Source organism: Zonotrichia albicollis, chromosome 1 (genome assembly GCF_047830755.1).
Source record: "Zonotrichia albicollis isolate bZonAlb1 chromosome 1, bZonAlb1.hap1, whole genome shotgun sequence".
Lineage (NCBI taxonomy): Eukaryota > Metazoa > Chordata > Aves > Passeriformes > Passerellidae > Zonotrichia > Zonotrichia albicollis.
In genome coordinates, this window is record NC_133819.1 from 120,247,997 (window position 1) to 120,264,287 (window position 16,291).

A 16,291-nucleotide genomic window follows, 5' to 3' on the forward strand; every position below is an offset into this window, starting at 1 on the left:
GTGAAACCTCACAGGGTATTTCCAAGTACCCGTGACCTATTCCTGTTCGCAAGGGCAAAAAAAAAAAAAAAGACCACTTCCTCCCTCCTCCATCACCCTTGTTCTACCAAACAAACACCTGGAATTTACATCCTAAGGCCTCACCTATTCTACAGTCACTCAAATGATCTAAAATTAGAATAAAAATCATAGAGATCGAATCAGAGAGACAGTATTGTGCTTGTACTTTCCAATACAAAGAGATTGAAAATTTTCATTAATCCATGGAAAATAATTTCTGCATCTGACATTTAAATTATAAAGATTCAGATGATTAATACATACAGAAAAAAATCTGTTTCTGTGCTTTATCACAAGCTTAAGGAAAAAAATGGCTCCGGGCCTGGCCCTGTGACAGACTGAGCACTGCCACCTTCCAGTGACAGCAGCTGAGCTGTGCATGCTCATTCCCTTTGAGTTTCAGTAATTTGTCAAGCACAGAAAATATGTGCGTGTGTGTAAATGTATGCATTCCACAGTGCCATTTTTTATCTGATCTTTTAAAATATGGGGCAGGTTTGAAGAAGAAAAGATTAAATTTATGAGGCAGATTTTCATTCCTGCCTGCTGCTAATATTTTTTAATGTGTATGACAGTAAGGTAGCAGCATCACCAGCTCCACAATCCTGCCAATGTGCCTTGTACTTGGGGATAAATCAGCAGTCTGTGCCCATTCATTCCTTAGTCTCCCCTTCATAAGGAGCAGGAACGCAGTAAAAATGCAAATAGGGAAGGCTCTGTCCTCTGTGAAACTGTGTGGCAGCAGCTGAGAATGGGCACCATTCAGGGCATCGGCCGGTGACAATCCTGTGCTAACCCGGCCTGCAGTTTGAAGAAATGTCAAAAGAATTTTTTGCTGGCCTCTGGAGCAATCCAATTTTTCACATATGGGAAATAAACACTTCTGTTACCATTTAATAGTACTTTGTAGTCAATAATAGAGAGCACTCTGATGAAATAATTCACTTGTACTGTCAAAGCCAATGGAACTTATGATGTTTTGTTTACTTCCCCAACCAGATGTTTTTATGAAAGCACTCTGACTGTAAAGTCAAAATCATTTCTCCTTTCTATTCCTTACATTAATTTCACTGATAAATTATATTCAGTAGAGGAATCTCTCTTTTATGGTGGCTTGACCCTAATTAACATGGATGTTTTTGATGAATGACATTTATAAGTTTTCCAGCTATATGCAGACTTACGATCATGACTGATTGCCCAAGCAATTTCTGCAACAATAAACTTTCATTACAGAATCTTTGATAAAAATCACAATTCTCTGGCAAACTAATAATTTATGGAAATTAAATGCATCTTTATTTACAAGCTTTATACACTGTATCTGGCAAACAGGATAAGGAAGTTCTGTGTTGTAAGACTGAATACAGATTACACAAGTAACTAAATCTTTAAGCAGCCTTAAAGGAAAATTCAGGAAATACAGTGTCTGCCTGGTTATTTACTACCCTGCAGAGTGTAGCAATGAGTCCTCCCAGAGATCAGGGCAAGAGCCATGCTATTTTCACAGGCAAACAACAACATCACAGTCAAGAAAGTGGGATTGAAGATCGCACTGATTACAAAGTTAAGTCTGTTTGTAACGGGTCAGAAGAGTGATTAATTGTCAGCAACAGGGCATACCTGAACTCGTGCCACTTTGTTGATGAGAACCAAGCACTGACAGTCAAAGTACCAGGCATTCATTTCAGGCCCAGGATGGAAGATGTAAAAATTTCAGTTTGATCTTCACCCGGTGCTATTCTGTCTCTTCTTTGTCATTTACCCTCAGGAAATGGGTCATTCCCAGGTCAAAGCAATTATTTTTCATAGGCACTTGTTTCTTTGGAAGAGCAATGACAGAAGTTTCCAGCTAAACAGAAACAAAAGGCTTGTACAGCATGCCAAAGAACAGATCATGATAAACTGGAAGATGGTCTGTGTTGTCAATAAGTGAATGTTATTATCAGCCTTCAGCTACACCTCAGCATGCTCTTCAGAAAGGACAGCTAAAATCTGATGTTTTCTTCATTGCAACCCTTGCAGAACTGATTCTGCCTAGCCTGCAAGATAAGCTGTTTAGCCTAACCTGGCTCTGAAAGCTCTCTATGTGTACACTCAAGAAAAAAGGAGAGAGAAAACAAGTGTGAGCTAGAGGGAAGAGGGCAATATCATCATGCCCCACAGTGAACGCAACATTTTTTAAAATTTAGATGTGACAACCTAGCATCTAGAAAACATGTGTAGATCCACAACTGGATAGTACTTATGCTATCATAAGTACTGTTAGCAGTACCAGATACAAGGAGAGAACAACAGCATGTGCTCCACTGCACAGAGCAGCTTTGAGTGTTGTGTGGGCTCTTTACTTCTTGCTCCTGTTTAGCCAGTTTGGCACTCACTCCCTGACCACTGCTGACCTCTGTATCTTATTTTGCGCATCACCCAAGCAGGAGTTGTTAAAAGCCCAGGCGCTCACCCTCATGCTACCTGCAGAATTCCAGAGGGGTGTTGGTCACAGGCCTCCTCATCTCCTGGTCCTCAGAGGCAGCATGCAGCCCAGCAGTGTTCTGGAAGGACAGGAATGACCACTGAGCAGCTTTGGCTTTCATGAGCCTTTGAGTTAATTAATAGTTAGTCAACGGCAGTCAGAAAACAGCACCTGACTTGTCCTGGGGGCCTGGGCTGGTAGTTCGTGTTCAGGATGCATCCAACTAATTACTTCTGTATCACTCTTCTACTGCCTTCCAATGACTGCCAGAATGAAAAAATGTTTTCCTTCGGTGCTTTTACAGAATCAGAGCTTGAACTGCTGCCATTGCACCAGGTTCAGCAACTCACACGACTATTAGATGTTCTCTGTTCACACTGATGTCATTCCTACACGAGACCAAATGTTGGCTGCCCAAAGTGTGGAATGTGTGTTAGCAAAACATGAATGCATTAGGAAAAAAATATTGAAAGTGAAATACTGGGCAGAGCTTCCAGTACTAATTACAACCATGCAAATAACCTGCTCAAAGGCTTTGCTGCAGCAAAATCAATGTTCCCAATGATAGCTCAGGTACAGCCTAGTCCAGTGAGGACAGCTCTACAGCTGACTCTCATGCTGGGTCAATCTCAGCATCCAAGACAAGCTGCTCAACACTGGTTTGGGTTTGTTTACCTATGCTTCCCTTTTATTCCTTGGCTCAAAATCCAGTTCTGAGGCCCTATCTTGAAAACATTTCAAATTGATTTCACATGCAAACTCCTCTGCAAAGTTAAGGCCCCACATTTTTTTACTCTGAATATTGCTTTGCGAATTGATGTCAGCAGAACTGGCAAACAAAATGGATTCATCAGGACTGTCAGTGTTCAGGAACTGTCAATAGAAAATCAATCTTTAGGGCAGTAGACCATTATAAAAAAGGAGAATGTAAGTGTTACTAGCTTAGATGTATAACCTGATTATATGGAAGCCTCAATGGCAATTACTGTGAATGTTTATCTGCTTTCCACAGTGCTCTGTCAAATACAAATTGAACGAATGGTACAATCCCATTACACTAAAAGATAAATGCCTCAAAATAAAATAGGTTGAGCACCTAACACACTCAGTGCCCTATTGATTTGTATGTTCACAGTGCATGCAGTCACTGACCTCATCAGCTGTTAAAGGTTTACTTCAATGTGTATAACAATCCCATGTATTTAAGCATCCCAATTAACTGTCTGGTTCTAAGTGAGATTCTCTCTGCAAATACTCCGTTTAAAGAATGAGCAGCATTTCCAGTACAGAAGAATTGCCAAGTCAAGGATATAAATGGGGGACAAAGACATCAAATGCTTCTTACAGAGAGCATATGGCAGTGACACCTGGCTTGTGATTATGCTTCAAGTTTGCAAGTATTTAACAGGTTGAGAGCCTGTGTTTTTCAGAGTTGAGGACAGAAGAGAGAACCTGATACACAAATAAAAAATGGCAGGAGTGGATCAGCAAGCTGGAAAAAAAGAAAAACAAATCCACTCTATCCTTAAATTTTCTCCTGAGGGTTTTTAAACTAGATGTTATAACACTTCAAATTGAAACCAGATGAACCCTTCCAACTGGTTTTCTTCCCTGTTCTTCGGCAACTGAGCTGAGCATAATACCCCACCTTCCAACACGCACAGTCTTACCACCAGTAGCTGAATGTTCTAATAGTTTCTAGTTTTCTGATATCTCAGAAGGTTCTTGGTCCTTTATGTACCTATAAAGGTCTAAACTACAGCTCTTGTGTTCATTGATTCATTGCAGTTCGCTAATAACCTTCTAGTAAGTGGCATCCTCTACTACACTTCCTTGTCTTGGATGTGATTTCTAAGTATTGAAATAAGTGAAAAGGAGGTTTGTAAAACTAAATAAGCAGGTGCCTACTACTGGGCAGGAATTTCTTTGAAGAACAGCTTTTTCTTGCATCTGATGTAAAACCACTGACAGTAACAATGAAGACGTACCATTTATTTAAAGAAAAAAAAAGTAAAAAAAAGGGTTTTTTATCTTTGAGAAGTATTTTCCCTTTATAAACTCATTGGCTTCTATAATGGAAAATGCATAAAGTGACTTTCAATTAACTCTTGTCCTTCAGTAATTTTATCAGAAAAAAAAACAAACAAAGCAAAAAAAGAACAAAAGACAACAAAAACCCAAAGAAAAACAAAAAACTAAACCAAACAAAAACAAAAACCAAACCGAGCAAACAAAATACCCCAAACCAAAACAAAAATCCCACCATATTGCTCTTGGGGACTTTACCATTTCTGGTCTGTATAACTTATTTCCATAAAACTATGGGTGGCTTTAACCTTTTCCCATACATCACTGGCAGTCCGAAGCCAAAGCTCCATGCCAGAATCCCGCTCGCTGTGGGTTCGGTGCCTCCCCCGGCGCTGCCGTGCTGGTTCGGCGCTGGCAGTAGGTGTCAGCAGCAGCTCACCGAGGGAACCTTCCCATCATCCCGGCAAGCGCCGCTGCCCGGATCAGACATCAGCGCCGCAAGGCACCGCTGCTTTGTCACTCTGCTGCTTTTTTCTGACCAACCAAATAACGAAAAGCAGCGGGTCCGGCTGCTGAGCATCCTACGTGCTTGCACACCGCAGCAAACGAGCAGGTGGGGCTTTGCTTACGCACTGATAAATCATTTGCATAGCGAACGTGGTGGTTCACAAGACAGGTGCTGGTCTCGAAGAACATTTTGTGCTGGAGAATGACAGGACACCGTGATTTGCACATTGAGAACGTGAGTGCCTGTTCTGAGGTCCGGAACTCTTCAGGCGAGCGGATCAAGTAACTGCAGAGGAAAGATCCTCCTTGTGGTACGACTTTACTACAGAGCACTGCATAGGGATGATTCAGGGGGTAAAATTTTAAGGACAGGTTTTTCAAATAAAATCATACTAAAGGCAAGCTCACTACTCAGATTAAGAGCAAGAGAAAGCTCATTCACAGGTAGAAAGTTGGAGAGAGATTCTGTCGATATAGAGGATGTCAGGCATCCTATGGGGAAGGCTTCCTAGATTTAAATCAGGGCAAATCTAGATGAGTAAAATAAAGTGTCAAACAAGTTGCACATCTTGATGAAATAACAAGAGAGTGATAGAAAGACAACTTTGATATAGCATCTTTGAAACTGTTCACATTTCTAGATAATATTGAATGTGAAGGAAGTAAAAATCAAAAATCATTCAGAAAAAAATCTGAGGTTACATGAGCCCAAGCCATCTCGGTCCAAGGAACAGCAAAGTGAAGAAAAATCACTTCAGTTGAACAATGACCTTGACTCCAAAACACAAAAAAAACCACCAAAAGCCACATGGCAAAAATGTCCATTAAAACAAATTACCAAACAGAAAGCAGGATGGGGGGAAAAAAATTCCAATGATGCCAAAGCAGAAAGATGTAATAAAGGGGATATAAGGAGAACACTGCGAGTGTATTATTTCTGTTGGGAATGTTTGGCAATGCCAGCCCAATATGGTCACCTATTTTCTCTCAGTGAGGGCAGAGCACATACAGGAGAAGAAGTGATAGCTGTCTGACCTTGGCATTCGCGAGTTTTTGTATCCTCTCACATTGCAGTTAACAATCCAGCTGGCAGAAAACGTACTGATCCGATACTGCTGTGCTAGATAGAAAAGCCATGATTATAGCAAACTTACGTAACCACAGCATATGCAGAGCAGCTGGTCACTACCAAATTGTAAAACCATATCAAAATGAGGTTATGCAGGCATCTGTCCTCAGTCTGTCCATTAATTACATGCAAGATTATACTCATCAAACTTGTGGGAAACACCGAGCTGGAAAGAGTTGCAAGCAATTTGAGGGAGAAATGTATAGTTTAAAATTCTCTTGACAAGCTAGTGAAATAAATAAGATTGGAAATCAGCATATATAATATTTTATTCTCACTTATAATCACAGGATAAAGGAGTACATTTATTGGAAACATTTTTCAGAAAGGATCAGGGCAGTGAATCACGAACTGATTGTGAATCAGCCACGTCATATTGTTGTGAAAAAGCAAAGCCCTTTAAAGGATTCAGTGAATGAATCTCACAGGGATACAAAAGGATCAACATGGCAACTTGCAGCAAGCACAGTGTGTGTAAGTTCCTCATTTCAAGAAACATGAGAACAAACAGGGAAAGGTCTAAACTAAATCAACAATAAAATAATCATGATCTAGAAAAAAATAAGGTTGAGAGAAAGAATGGATGTTGTCATGTAAGCAAGCAAAAGCAAGGTAACTGAGGCAGGTAACACACAAATTGTGAGTCAAGATCTCAGTAAAGAATCATGACACAGACATAGAGAAAATCAGAAAAATATGTTAGAGATAATATGGCTTCATGAAAAATAGTCTGCTCTACTCACAACCCTTTTCTATCTTTCTGTTCGTGAATATGTTTGATAAATCCACTTCTCTGATGGATAAGCTTTGTTCACCTCCTGTTTACACCAGAAGCAGCCTGCCCAGCACTCAAGGTGAAATTTTGGGGACTGCCCTTGACGAAGACAAACAAAACCATGTTACATTGAAAAGCAGAAAAAAAGCAAAATGATGGTTTGAGAAAGAGACTGGGGGATTACCTTCTGATATAGGGGTTAGCAGAACTGAAAGATTTAGCTAGTGCTATAGTAACCTACAGAAGAATATTTGACTGAAGCTGTTACCCCTCCAAGAACATTATTCCCAACTTGGCTCTTACAAAGAACTTCACTGGCTCTCTGTAGTGTGGGAAGAAAGAAATGCGTGTGGAACCTCTGATACGGGGGACACCTAAGCTGTCTGGCAAAGTGGGAAACACCAGCTCCTCAGAAAGGGAATCCCAACAATCCCTCTTCCTTGCTGCACAATACCTGACCCCTCAAAGAAGGCCTTCCACAGGTAAACCTACTACAGTTGCCAGAATAAGACAGAGAAGAAAGTAGAGGATTATGTAACTGCACCCAAAACACTGTCTCTCAAGTCTAGGTGTAGGAAAGACAAATAGATCTTTAGGAACAGATAGGATCTGAAAATTCTCTGAAGTGGAGAACCAATTTTACCACTGGTTTAATATTGATTTAGGTTTATCTAATCCCTTCTTTAATTATTGTGTCTCAGTCACTCCCTAGACTCCAGAGTCTTTCCAAACAGACTTTTTGTAAGCAGCCATCTCCTATTGTATGCCAAAGCATTTCTCATAAACTTCCAGCAGTTCCCACCAACAAATATAGGCTACGTCAGATGCAGAAAGCTACTGGTGGTTGGAAATATGCTCTACTGACAGCAGATCCATGGACTGTTGGTCAGAACACCTGGGACACTCTCTGTGTCTTCCCTGCTGGAGCTCTGCAAAAGTTGATTACAAAATGGATGCTTTTAGACTAGAGTTACAGCACACTGAAGACCCCAGAGTATTGTAGATATCTCTTACTCACTTGTACAGTTCAACTACCCTTTCATTGCATGCCCACTAAATTTCACTATGCTTATGTCTGTATGCAAGATTAAAAAAAAAAAAAAAATTAGTTACTTCAGTTCTTTCCAATTTTGCCCTACGGTAGAGATGTCATCAATCTCCTTAGTCTGGTTGCATTTGAATTGCATTACAGGGCAGAAAAGTTCATAGAACAGAAGACAGTAAAGATAAGAAAGCAGAACAACAAAACCGAAGGAAAACAAATATTTTATTTTATTTTTAAGTACTCTTGCTATCAGCAGAGCTGGAAAGACTGCCTGTTAATGATGAGTAAGCATTAAGTAACAACACTTCCAGCTGACACGTATATAAAAGAATTCACATATAGAAACTTTAGTAACCCTTGCACTTCACTCGGAGATGGATTACAGCTCCCTTACAGTCTTGTAATCTTGCCCACTCAAAGGGCTTATTCTCTTCTTATAAAGGTTTTAGACCTTAACTCCTATACATATAGGAACACCTCCATGAATTTGTGGTAGGTTTTGAGATTTTGTATCTGTGAAAGCTATTGACTCATTGTTGCTACTTCCTGATAACTCATGGGAAACACATGAGGCAGGGGGTTTTCCTGTTCCCCAAAAGGGCAACCACAGCTAGGACAGAACGGAAAAAGGAGAAGAAACAAAAAAACCATTTCATTAAATGAGTTTGTTTTCTAAGCAGGATATTTTCTTGAACTGAAACTTTGGTTAGTTAATTCAATTTCATCTTCTCGGAAACTTACATTGTTATATCACATGACAGTTGTTTCCCTCCTATACCATTAAGATTTAATCCCAATTCCCTTTTATACAACTGTGTTAAGAAGCAAAAATAGACTTAGGGTCTCTAATTAATCATCGGCTTAATTTTTACATTTTTTATTGGGTAAGATGATTATATGTCCTCTCATATTTTTGTTGCTGTATTATTTAGATTTCTATTTGGAGGGATCTTGATATAACAATTATGTTTCACCTTTGCAATACATACCATACTGTCCTTTCTTCTTGGATCTTTTTGTAGAGAAATAGCTTATAATTCTTGTCTGGATATTTTAAAATTGTTATTTAATATATTTAAAATAAATAGTTTCAAATTTAAAAACTAATTTAAATTTAAAAATAATTTTCAAGAGTTTTTCACAGACTTGAAAAGTATGCTGTCTTCTATTATTTTAGCTAATTGTGCTTGCAGAGGTTGACTCTTAGATGCTGTAGCCAACATCACTGATGTTTCATATGATAAACAGTTCACAGCAGCAGGGATCCTGAATGCAAAAAACTTGCTCTGCTCTGCATGCAAAAATTTAACAGGATTGTGTTGTGCATGGGATGGGTGTTACAGTGCATCCAGCAACAAAAGCTGAAGGGCAGCTAACCATCTGGTCTAACTTTGAACTTTACAGAGATCACACTACAGTATGAAATAGCAACACAATATGTCACAACAGTTGAGTAAGAGGATATGATTGAGGAATAACAAATTTTGGTTTTGGAAGAAGGGAAAGAAAATAAAGTGTGATTACTACCTACCTAGACAGAGGATATGATGCTTAATTGCACACCTCTCCCCATTCCAGGGAAAGAACTGCACTTACTCACTTGAAAGATACCCCTACTTAGGGGAAAAGCAACAGTGCTTGCATGTCCTGAAATATCACCCACAAACTTGGCAGCATCTTGCACCAATGTTCATCATGTCTCAGGATCAAACAGCAAATGACCATTACTTAAGAACAGCTAAGACTAGGAAACATGCCTCTGTTTACACTCATCTGAATATCTGTCCATGAACTCTAATTCTGCAAAAATCCAATCTAGATTTACTCACGACACTGACAAGTACAAACTAAAGTATGAAACTCAAAGCATGCAACAGTGGAGGAAACATAACCAACCTGAAGTGATGGCTATGAGAAGAGTAACTCTGCTCCTCTGTACCTGTTGTGACTTGGGTGTTGATGTGAAAGCCTAATGGCAGTGCTTGGGAGAAGATGATTTTCCTTGAAGGCTCAATGAGAGATCCCCAGATGTGATTTGTTAACTAAGTCTTTGGAACTCCATAAAGCATTTAAGTTTCTTTTTATTTGACATTTGTGTTAAACTTTCATCTTAATTGCTGTTGTCCATGTTTCAAATGCTCAATAAAATGTGTTATACTACCTTATTGCAGGAAAGGCATTTTCAGCACTATACCTTGTAAATCTCTAAGCTAATTAGAAATATGAACTGTTAGCTAGCCTCCTGAAGATGAACTTTATAATTCCTTCAGAAACTTGCTCTGAAAAGATGGGAATTTACTTGCCTGAAGATAGGAGCCTGTTCATGAGCATGGATTCAGGGGCAGAGGAATCCATGTCACAACAAGCCCTTCTCGTGATACGTAATCATTGATTTATTGCCTGGTTAGTATGTGGTTGTGGGGGACCTACCCAGCACGAGCGTGTACTGTCAGGTCTGCTGAACAGAAAGCCAAGGTAAAAGGTCACCCTATTTAACTCTGCTCTCTACTTCCAAGCTTTTTAAACTTCTTTTATTCCACTTGTCCTTAGTCAGTCTATATTTCTTTCATCCCTACTTTGGCTCATAGCCCATAGTGCTAGAGAGCTTGCTACAAGTCTGCATCAGCTAACAACCATTTGTCTTTGCAATTCCCCTCTGAAGTTCAGCCCGTGCTATTACGTGGCTTCTTCGTGCGGGAGGAGGCAGCAGTAGGGTGTATGAAGGCAGAGTTGCTACGGGGAAAGAAGAGCAAAGGGATGAAGGGTGGAGACATGCAAATAGCTGAAGTAAGAAGGAAAATGAAAGCAAGTACAGCAAGAAGGCAGAAGTCCTGGTGACCTCACAAAAGATGTTTCTCCCCTTTGTTTTGCCTCTTATAGTAAGATGACAATGCATCATATCCACAACTACACAAACAGTTTATTTTGACCTCAGTCTGTGCACCAGACTGCTGACATTGACAGGAGTTTTGTTGTGCTTTAAAAGCAGAATGTCATCATTGCAATCTGTTTTTCCACTGTTTTCTCTTTCTGTATTGGTGGTGCTCTTAGGTGTGCTGTTCAGACGTTGACCTGAGTGTAGTTAAACAAATCAACCTGTCTGGAAGGATATGCATAAGAGAAGAAAACAAACAATGGAGCAGACATGAGGAAACGAATGAGGCACCTCTATCAGCTTCGTTTGCTCAGCAGCCGGCCTGAGACTGATCTTTTAAAGATTGTCTAAGTTTAGTGCTTCCTAGTAGAGAGGACATGGCATTAGGAAACTTGAGGGTGTACTTGTGTCCTCACAGTGGAATACCAGAGCAGGAGGAAAAAGCCGCTTTTATAGGAAAACTAAGATGGAAGTAAAGGCTGGTTGTAGTAGCAAGTCACTTTTCCCTTTGTTTCCTTTTTTTTAAGCAGGTTTTTACTATATGTGAACTCTGCTTACCTTGAAATGGAGATGGTTAATTTTCTCTTTGATATTTAAGTTTTCTGCTGTGTCTGTGCAGGAGTGTAATAGCCTGACTAGTGATAGAAAAGTGTCTGGTGGAGAGAAATAAACTTGGAAAGAACATGAACTTGCAGTTCCTCAGGAACTCCACCACCATGGCTGCATCTGCTCATTGAGGTCTAGACTGGAAACTTTTCCCCAGGCTGTCAGCATGGCAACCCATCACCTGCAAGAGGACCATGTCTTTCCCCAGGTGCCTAGTTTGTGCCAAAGTATGTGAAGCAGGAAAAAATGAATTATATCAGGCCAAAGAATTATTTGTAGTGTTTTTACACACACATGCACACAAAAAGGACTAGAAGAGACTTCCAGCACTTCAGATTCCTCAACTGATAAAATATTCTATTTACAGCTGACCTTTTGTGTTCCTCTGTGCCTTTTAAGTACCAGGAAAACTCTAGAAATAGTTTCTTGTTATTGTTAGTTAACTGAAGTGGATTTCACTCAAGGTGGATGGTTTTAAAATTTTTTAATTTCTGTTAAGGAATAAACAATACAAATGTGCCTAGTTAGAGCTTTGGAAATAGGAATTCTGTAGGCATTTTTTTAAGGGTTTAAGAAGCTCAAATATGTTGAGATGATACATCAGGTTGTAAGCTACTTTGGGGTGGAACAGATTTTTCCTTCTTAGGGAGGGGAAAGAACATTTTTTGTTCTTAGTTTTGTCCTGATATGGGAGAAGATCTTTCAGGACTTTTTCCTCATTCAGATTCTTTAGGAGTCAAGGGGAAGGAGGGAATGGTTACATCTATCATTCAGTTCTGTCACTGCTAATTTAATCCAATGCAGAAATAGGGTTCTGATACTGACAGATTAATTCCTGAAAATCTAAGCCTTACAGGAAATGTTTAGTTTTGTTAATCAAACCCCTTCTCCAGAGTAATAATACAGCTAGAATCACTCATCACTTTTTAGCATTACTTCTGCATAACAGGGGTGGGTCTCTTGAATGGGTCAAACTGCATAATCTTTTTGTCTGGAGATTTGCCTTTTGGAAGCTGTCCTGAAAATATTTTTCTGTGTGATGACTGTATTCTAAATAATTACACATGCAAGATGGATCAAGGACACCCACGTGTGCTTAATATTAAATGTGTGCAAGCCTTGTGAGAAACATAAGGTTGGATGATCACAGAAACACAGAATCATGGAATAATTCAGGTTGGAAGAGACCTCTAAGGGCCATCTAGTCCAAATTGCCTGCAATGAGCAGGGACATGTTCAGCTCAAATGGATTGCTTAAAGCCCCATCCAACTTGAACTTGAATGTTTCTACTGATGGGGACTCTATCACTCACAGACAGGCAGCCTGTTCCAGTGTTTCACCACTGCATTGTAAAATTTCTCTTCCTTATATCTAATCTAAACCCAGCCTCTGTCAGTTTAAAGCCATTATCCCCTGTCCTATCACTTCCTGCCCTTGTGAAAAGTACTCTCTACAGTTCCCTTGTAGCTCTCCTTTGGGGAGTGGAAGGTGCTATAAGGTCAACAACCTTCCTGTAAGAACCCCAACTCTCAGCCTGTCTTCACAGGAGAGGTGCTCCAGCCCTCTGAGCATCCTTAAGGACCTCCTTTGTCTGGACAAAGATTTATTGCAACAGGTCCATGCCTTACCTCTATTGGGGACCCCAGAGCTGGGTGCAGCACTGCAGGTGGGATCTCATCACAGCAAAGAAGTGGGCAGAATCCCCTCCCTCAATCTGCTGGCCCTGATGCTTTTGATGCAGCCCAGGATACAGTCAGCTTTCTGAACCACAAGCACAAATTGCTGGGTCACATCCAGCTTTTCATCCACACCAAGTCCTTCTCCACAGGTCTGCTCTCCATCCATTCATCCCCCACTTGTACTGATACCAAGGATTGCCCCAGCTATAGTGTGTTGCACTTGCTGAACCTCATGAGATTTCCATGGGCCCACTTCTGGAGCATGTCCAGGTCCATCTGGATGGCATCCTGTCCTTCAGGCCTGTCCACTGCACCACTTGGCTGGTGTCATCTGCAAATTTTCTGAGAGTGCAAATTTTCGATCCCTTTGTCCATGCCATTGGTGAGGACACTGAAGAGCATGGTCCCAGTATGGATCCTTGAGGGACATCATTTGCCACTGCTCTTCACCTAGAGGTTGAACCATTGACCACTACCCTTGGGATTAAATGAATTTTAGGTGCAGTCAGGTGACTGGGCATAATGATGGGTTAAAACAGTATTGCCACTAAAACATGGTAGCAAAATCCCTGGATGAGGAGAGGAAGTTTGCATGAAAACATGACCATCTTGGCAAGAACTGCTGATACCTACCTTTCCTAAAGATGTGGCTTTTAGCTGTACTTTTTCAGTACATTGAAAGCTGGGAAGGAAGGAACTACCCAAACTGTACTGAAGAGACATTGTAATTTAGGGATCATTCTTTTAAGATATACTATGACAACAGATTAACTATACCAGACCATCACATTAAGTTCATTCTCTGGGATTCACTTCTGTCCATACTATAGTCTCTGTCTTTCCAGCATCTCAGGATGCAAGAGCCGTTGCTGTTCTCAGTAGTCTCTTTCCTTCCTCTTACTACCACTCAAAAAAAAAAATCACTGGTGGCCTGGTTGTGCTTGGAAAAATCTCCCTCATCTCACACCCTCTCACTGAGGCCTTCCTGGAAATTCTCATAATTTTGTGAAGTGTCCAAGCTGGTGCCATCTCCTAAAGTGTGCCATGTAGGGACCTCAGTTGGCCATACCCAGGACCATGAATGTGACAGAAGTGTTTTGAGGCTGGATTGCACAAATTAAGGGTGAGGTGAGTTTTGCTGTGATGCATCCTGTGATAACTTGTGGAGAAGAAAGTGTGCCAGGAAGCATAGAGAAGCAGCCAAAAGAGAGATAAAAAAATGTTGCTTGAGACAAACCGATAACTATTTTTACCACATCCTGCTGTGAGAAATGAGCACAAGGTGATTATTGAGAAAAAAGTCAAAATAATGCCTACAGGACAGAGTGGGAGGATGCTTCTGCACCCTAGCTGATGTCTCCTGTGTCCCTGTCCCCCATACAGCCCGATTGATCTAGTTTTACCGCCCAGGTGGATAAAATATCGGCATCTAAAACCATCGTTGCTTTCTGTGCCAGGGTGTGAGAGCTCTGCAGCGGACGGAGCGGCCCGGCGCTGGGCAGGCTCCGTGCATGTCCCGCTGGGCACAGTCCCTGCCGGCGGCCTGGCAGCACCGTCGGCTCCCGGAGCCCGCTGAGCGCCGCCTGTGGGGAGGACAGCATCGCCCGGGATTAGCTCCCGGTTTAGCGGGAGGATCGCGGTAATCCGTGCCTAGATCGTACATCCCGCGCTAGCTGGCAGCCGCAGGCCCTGCGGTCCCTCGGGCAGCGGCAGCCGCGGGGCCCCGGCCGGGAGCGGGGCCGGCTGCGCGTCCCCGCCTGACCCCGGCTGCCGCTGCCGCCGCCCGGGGGGCGCTGCTCGGGGCGGGCCGGCGGCGGGGGCGGCACCGACAGCGACACCGACAGCGGCCCCGCCTGCGCCGGCGGGGAGCGGCGGTGGCCCGTGGCCGCCCCGGGGTGGGCGCAGCCCCGTGAGGGGAGCCCGTCATCCCGCGGCCGCGGCGGGAGGAGCGCGGCTGACGCGGCAGGGAGGAGGAAGCGGCAACTCCAGCGGGCGGACAAGCAGACGGACGGACATCCCCGGCCCGCCCCGGCCGGCGGAGGCAGGCAGGTACGCGGGGTGCAGCCGTCCGGGGCTCCGTGCCCCCGCCACGGCCGGGGTAGAGGGAGCCCGTCCGGAGCCGCGGAGGTTCCGCGGCCGTGGGGACACGGGACTCGACTCAGCCGGGGACATGGGACTCAGCCGGGGCCACGGGACTCAGCCGAGGACACGGGACTCAACTCACCCGGGGCACGGGACTCGGGGACGTTTCGGTTCCCTTTTGTTGCACCCGAACCGCCCCACACGGCCGGCGGTCCCGGGCAGCGCTCGGCGCGGCCCTGGCCGGGTCCTGCGGAGGGGCCGGGGCTGGAGGCGCCCCCGCAGGAAAGCGCCGCTCGGCGTGGGCGGGCGGCTCCGGGATCCGCTCACGGACAGGGGGCAAAGTGCTCGCAGGCGAGTAAACAAACAAACTTGCAGAAACTTCTGCTCCCCCCGCCGCTGCCGCTGTAATTTTAGGTATTGTATTTGCAAAGAAGTTTTAAAGTCATTTAGTGTTTCAAATTCTCCTCTCTTTTTTTTTTTTTTTTTTTTTTTTTTTTTTAATTCCCACCCTTCTCCAGCAGTATTACTGGCTCCTGCTAGTACTCTTGCCCTAATGTTTTTACTGCGTGTATATGTAGTTTTACGCGTTGTGCTTTATTTTGCATGGCTGGCTCGGTGTGGGAGGGTTTGCTTTCTGGGCTGCAACTACGGACACCACCAAACTCCATTTCAGTTCCGCTTCTTAACTCCATAAGGACAGTAAAGCTGTGCTGGAATCAGACATTTAAGAGGTGAAGAATGGCTGGGCATTTACCTTTAGAGCAGGTGAAAGAGCCCTTTTCCAGAGTCCTCTGCCTCTGCCCCCGCAGGATGAGGAGACCCTGGTTAGCTTTGCTTTGTGCCTTGCAGAGGCAGAGCAGTGAGCACAGGTTGGGTCTGCAGTCCTTCTGTCTGGTGGTCTCCGTGCCAGAGAGGCAAGGGCTGGAATTGTCTCTTTACTCGTTTAAATATCTTCAGCATGAGAGAAGGTTGGAGGCAGGGAGAGAATTAAAATAATGCTTCCTCCTCCTGTGCAGTAGTTGATCACTGCACAG

At 42.9% G+C, this 16,291-nt stretch overlaps 1 protein-coding gene and 1 long non-coding RNA gene across 2 annotated transcripts in view; one reads left to right on the forward strand and one right to left on the reverse strand.

Annotated features, from left to right (window-relative positions):
• Nucleotides 1-859: 859 nt before the first annotated feature.
• LOC141730904 (uncharacterized) lies at nucleotides 860-15,582 on the reverse strand. Its single transcript, XR_012582759.1, has 3 exons — nucleotides 15,400-15,582; nucleotides 2,519-2,793; nucleotides 860-1,912 (listed from the first exon to the last, which is right to left on the reverse strand). It is a non-coding gene; the product is annotated as an uncharacterized LOC141730904 (long non-coding RNA).
• Nucleotides 15,005-16,291, forward strand: part of SGK3 (serum/glucocorticoid regulated kinase family member 3) — a 55,056-nt gene continuing 53,769 nt past the window's right edge. The window contains exon 1 of the mRNA XM_005479351.4: nucleotides 15,005-15,224. The gene's annotated coding sequence lies outside the window, so the exon portion shown is untranslated. The remainder of the gene's footprint in view (nucleotides 15,225-16,291) is intronic.